General features: G+C 35.6%; 1 non-coding gene across 1 annotated transcript; it reads left to right on the forward strand.

Annotated features, from left to right (window-relative positions):
• The first annotated feature begins 53 nt into the window (after positions 1–53).
• On the forward strand, positions 54–157 carry LOC127741772 (small nucleolar RNA R71). The gene has a single exon (XR_008002978.1). It is a non-coding gene; the product is annotated as a small nucleolar RNA R71 (small nucleolar RNA).
• The last annotated feature ends 5,606 nt before the right edge of the window (positions 158–5,763 follow it).

Below are 5,763 nucleotides of genomic sequence, written 5' to 3' on the forward strand. Positions count from 1 at the left end.
AAAATTCAGATAGACCATAATAGAATATATCTAATATGGTCCACTCTGAAAACATGTCAGAAGGACACTTTTTGGTCATCTGCTTGTATCTTTCCCAAGCTTCATAGAGGGATTCACCATCTTTTTGCTTGAAGGTCTGAACATCCACTCTAAGCTTGCTCAGCTTTTGAGGAGGAAAGAATTTATCCAAGAAGGCCGTGACAAGCTTATCCCAAGAGTCCAGGCTATCTTTAGGTTGTGAGTCCAACCATGTTCTAGCTCTGTCTCTTACAGCAAAAGGGAAAAGCATGAGCCTGTAGACTTCAGGATCTACTCCATTCGTCTTAACAGTCTCACAAATCTGCAAGAACCCAGTTAAAAACTGGTAAGGATCTTCAGATGGAAGTCCATGAAACTTGCAGTTCTGTTGCATTAAAGCAACTAATTGAGGTTTCAGCTCAAAATTGTTTGTTCCAATGGCTGGAATGGAGATGCTTCTTCCATCAAATTTGGACGTTGGTTTTGTGAAATCACCAAGCATTCTCCTTGCATTATTGTTGTTGGGTTCGGCTGCCATCTCCTTCTCTTGTTCAAAAGTTTCAAAATGGTTGCCTCTGGATTGTTGTAATTTAGCTTCTCTTAGTTTCCTCTTCAGAGTCCTTTCAGGTTCTGGATCAGCTTCAACAAGAATGCCTTTTTCCTTGTTCCTGCTCATATAGGGAAGAAGAGAACAAGAAAAGAAAGAGGAATCCTCTATGTCACAGTATAGTGATTCCTTTATGTTAGTAGAATAAGAAGAAGAGGGAAGAAGAGTGAAGAAGAATGGGTGAGGAGAGAGGTAGTGATTTGAGATGAAGAGAGGTGAAGAGAAGTGTTAATAAATAAATAAATAGAAAAGGAGGAGAGATAGAAAATTTCAAAAATAATTTTGAAAAAGTAGTTAGTGAATTTTGAAAATTAAAGATAAGATATAATTAAAATTAAAATTTAAAACAATCAGTTAATTTAAAAAAGAATTTTGAAAAAGGGATGAGATCTTTTCGAAAATTAGAGAGGAAAAAGTAGTTAGGTGTTTTTGAAAAAGATAAGAAACAAACAAAAAGTCAAATAGTTAGTTGAAAAAGATATTAAAGTCAAATTTGAAAAGATAAGAAGATAAGAAGTTGGATAAGATATTTTGAAATCAAATTTTTGAAAAAGATAAAATTTTGAAAAAGATATGATAAGAGATAAGATAAAAAGATATGATAAAAAGATAAGATTTTTAAGAAAAAGATATTTTGAAAAAGATTTAATTTTCAAAATTAAAATTGATTACTTGACTAACAAGAAACTAAAAGATAAGATTCTAGAATTTAAGGATTGAACCTTTCTTAACAAGAAAGTAACAAACTTCAAATTTTTGAATCAATCACATTAATTGTTAGTAAAAATTCAAATTTTTTTTAAAAGATAAGAAAAAGATTTTGAAAATAAATTTTTAAAATTTTGAAAATTATAAAAAAATGAAAAAGATATGATTTTTGAAAAAGATTTTGAAAAGATAAGATTTTTTAAAATTGAAAATTTGACTTGACTTATAAGAAACAACTAATTTTTAAAAATTTTTGACCAAGTCAACTCAAAATTTTGAAAATTTGGAGGGAAATAAGGAAAATATATATTTTTTTATTTTTGAATTTTTAATGAGGAGAGAGAAAAACACAAACATGACCCAAAACATAAAAATTTTGGATCAAAACACAAGATGCATGCAAGAACACTATGAATGTCAAGATGAACACCAAGAACACTTTGAAGGTCATGATGAACATCAAGAACATAATTTTGAAAAATTTTTTATGCAAAGAAAACATGCAAGACACCAAACTTAGAAATCTTTAATGCATTGATTCTAACAAACAAAAAATGCATATGAAAAAAAACAAAAGAAGCACAATAAGAAAACATCAAGATCAAACAAGAAGACTTACCAAGAACAACTTGAAGATCATAAAGAATACCATGAATGCATGAATTTTTGAAAAATGCATAATAATTCTTTTAAAACATGCAATTGACACCAAACTTAAAAATTGACTCAAGACTCAAACAAGAAACACAAAATATTTTTGGTTTTTTATGATTTTATGATTTTTTTGGTATTTTCTTTATTTATTTTTGAAAAAAAGGAAAAAAAAATTTTTGAAAAATTTTTGAAAACAAAACAAAAAGAAAATTACCTAATCTGAGCAACAAGATGAACCGTTAGTTGCCATACTCGAACAATCCCCGGCAACGGCGCCAAAAACTTGGTGGACGAAATTGTGATTTGTACTCCTTGTACTTGTATGAAATTTAATTCGAGATAATAGCTCTTTACTATGTGTGGTCACAACTCCGTTCAACTAACCAGCAAGTGTACTGGGTCGTCCAAGTAATAAAGCTTACGTGAGTAAGGGTCGATCCTACAGAGATTGTTGGTATGAAGCAAGCTATGGTCATCTTATAAATCTCAGTCAGGCGGGTTATAATTGATTATGGATTTTCGAATAATAATAAATAATAAGCAGGAAATAAAGATAAATAATATAGGATAGAAATACTTATGTAAATTAATGGTGAGAATTTCAGATAAGCGTATGGAGATACTGTGCCCTTTCTTTTGCTACTTTCCTACTTCTTCCTTCAATCCTTCTTACTCCTTTCCATGGCAAGCTGTATGTAGGGCATCACCGTTGTCAATGGCTACATCCCATCCTCTCAGTGAAAAAGGTCCAAATGCTCTGTCACATCACGGCTAATCATCTGTCGGTTCTCAATCAGGTTGGAATAGAATCCCTTGATTCTTTTGCGTCTATCACTAACGTCCAGCCTTCAGGAGTTTGAAGCTTGTCATAGTCATTCAATTCTGGAATCCTACTCGGAATACCACAGACAAGGTTAGACCTTCCGGATTCCCATGAATGCCGCCATCAATTCTAGCTTATACCACGAAGATTCTGATTAAGGAATCTAAGAGATATGCGCCCGGCCTAAGGTAGAATGGAAGTGGTTGTCAATCACGTGCGTTCATAGGTAATAATGATGATGAGTGTCACGGATCATCACATTCATCAAGTTGAAGTGCAACGAATATCTTAGAATAGGAATAATGAGAATTGAATAGAAACAATAGTAATTGCATTAAAACTTGAGGTACAGCAGAGCTCCACACCCTTAATCTATGGTGTGTAGAAACTCCACCGTTAAAAATACATAAGTGAAAGGTTCAGGCATGGCCGAATGGCCAGCCCCCTAAAACGTGATCAATAGTCTCCTCAGATGAAGAATAAAATAAAATTGAGACCAAAGATGTCTAATACAATAGTAAATTATCCTATTTATACTAGACTAACCCATTTAAGTTTCTGCAATTTACATTTCTTGCAATTTAAGTTTCTGCAGTTTACATTACTTGCACTTTAAGATTCAGTTCTTTTTCTTTTTTTTTTGTTCCCTTTAATTTCCTGCAAATCACCCACTCCCCTTTACATTCTCTGCAATTTAATTCCTGTCAACACAATTTCACACAACCAACACTTGTTTGCTTGACTAAATCAACCACTAAACTAAAGTTGCTCAATCCTTTAATCCTTGTGGGATCAACCTCACTCCCGTGAGTTTTATTACTTGATGCGACCCGGTGCACTTGCCGGTGAGTTTTATGTCGGATCGTTTTCCGCACATCAAGTTTTTGGCGCCGTTGCCGGGGAATTGAATAGATTGACAATGATTAAGTGAGGTGGTAGTTTAGATCAAGCACTTTCTCTTTATTTTTTTTCTAACCCACTAACTGTTTGAATTTTTGCTTAAGCTAACTAAAACTTCATTCTAGCAATAGAGTGAAGTATCACTGGTTGTGTGTTTCTCTTATTTTGTTTGTATGTCAGGTACAGGGAGAGCTATTCCTATTTTATTTGAAGCTGACCAGAGAACTCTCAGGAGAATAAGAAGAGCTGAAAGAGGGAAAGGTATCGTTGGAGAGGAAGAATCTGAGGAAGAATATCACGAGATAGAAGGAGATTCATCTAATCCCAATCCACCAGGGGGAGCAGCTAACAACAACAACAATCCACCACAGAGGATAGTTTTGGCCTCCTACACATTTGCAAATCCCAGACACTGTGGAAGCAGCATCTTAACTCCCAATGTCAATGCAATCAACTTCGAACTAAAACCACAACTCATTACACTTGTCCAGAACAATTGTTCCTATGGAGGCAGCCCATTGGAAGATCCTAATCAGCATTTATCTACCTTCTTAAGGATTTGTGACACTGTCAAATCCAATGGCGTGAATCCTGAAACTTACAAACTTCTGTTGTTCCCATTCTCATTAAGGGACAAGGCTGCAGAATGGCTTGAAACTTTTTCCCAAGGAAGTATCACTAGTTGGGATGATTTGGTGACTAAATTTCTAGCCAAATTCTACCCACCCCAAAGGATAATCAGGCTGAAAACCGAGGTGCAGACATTCACTCAATTAGATGCTGAATCCTTGTATGAAGCATGGGAGAGGTACAAAGCTCTAATCAGAAAGTGTCCCCCAGAAATGTTCAATGAATGGGATGTGCTGCAGAATTTCTATGAAGGCCTGACATTGAAGTCTCAAGAGGCACTAGATCACTCCGCTGGAGGTTCTTTACAACTGATGAAAACTGCTGAAGAAGCCCAGAATCTTGTGGATATGGTGGCCAACAATCAATACTTCTTTGCTCATCAAAGAAACCGCCAACCATCACAGAGAAAGGGGGTACTAGAACTGGAAGGAGTGGACTCTATTTTGGCTTAAAACAAGATGATGCAACAACAAATTCAACAACAGTTTGAACAAATGGCCAAAAGAATTGACAGCCTTCAAGTAGCAGCTGTGAACACAAGTCAACCATCAACTGTATGGGTGCAGAATGAAGAAAGCCAAGAAGAGCAACAACAGGAGCAAGTGCAATACATGCATAACTAAAATTCTGGACAGAATGAAGTTTATGGTGATACCTACAACCCTTCCTGGAAGAATCACCCCAACCTTAGATGGGGAGATAACCATAACCATAACCAACAGCCATGGAAAAGAAACACAACCCAAAATAACCCAAGAAACAACCAGCAAAACAACAATCAAAATTCATTCAGAAAACCACAAAACATTTACCCCAACTCTAACCATTATTCAACCCATAACCAACCCACCAACCAAAATACCTATCATCCACCACCCACATCTCACAACCAACCACAAGCATCACCATAATCTCAAAGAATCACTAACTTGGAAACCTTTATAGACAAAATGTGGAAACACCAAGAAATGACGGCCAAGAATCAAGAAGCTTCCATCAAGAACATGGAAAGACAAATAGGCCAGCTCTCTAAACACTTTGCAACAGAGAGACCATCAAGTTCACTACCAAGTGACACAATCCCAAATCCTAAGGAAGAGTGTAAGGCAATACAGTTAAGAAGTGAGAGAACATTGATGAGCAACAATGACACTACAAGGAAACAAGTGGAGAGCAGCAAAAAGCCAACAGATACAGAGGAAACCAATGATCAAAATATGGTGCCAAACAAGAACACAGAGAACCCCAAAAGAAAAGAAGATTAGCCAATCAATATACATAAGGAAGAAGAAGAAGCGATTCAAGGACAACAGAAAAAGGAGAAGAACCTCACCCCTCCACTGCCATATCCACAGAGGTTCAACAAAGAAACCAAAGATCAACACTTCCGCAAATTCCTGGAAACTTTCAAGAAGCTGGAAAT

The sequence above is a fragment of the Arachis duranensis genome, chromosome 9, assembly GCF_000817695.3.
Source record: "Arachis duranensis cultivar V14167 chromosome 9, aradu.V14167.gnm2.J7QH, whole genome shotgun sequence".
Taxonomy (NCBI): Eukaryota; Viridiplantae; Streptophyta; class Magnoliopsida; order Fabales; family Fabaceae; genus Arachis; species Arachis duranensis.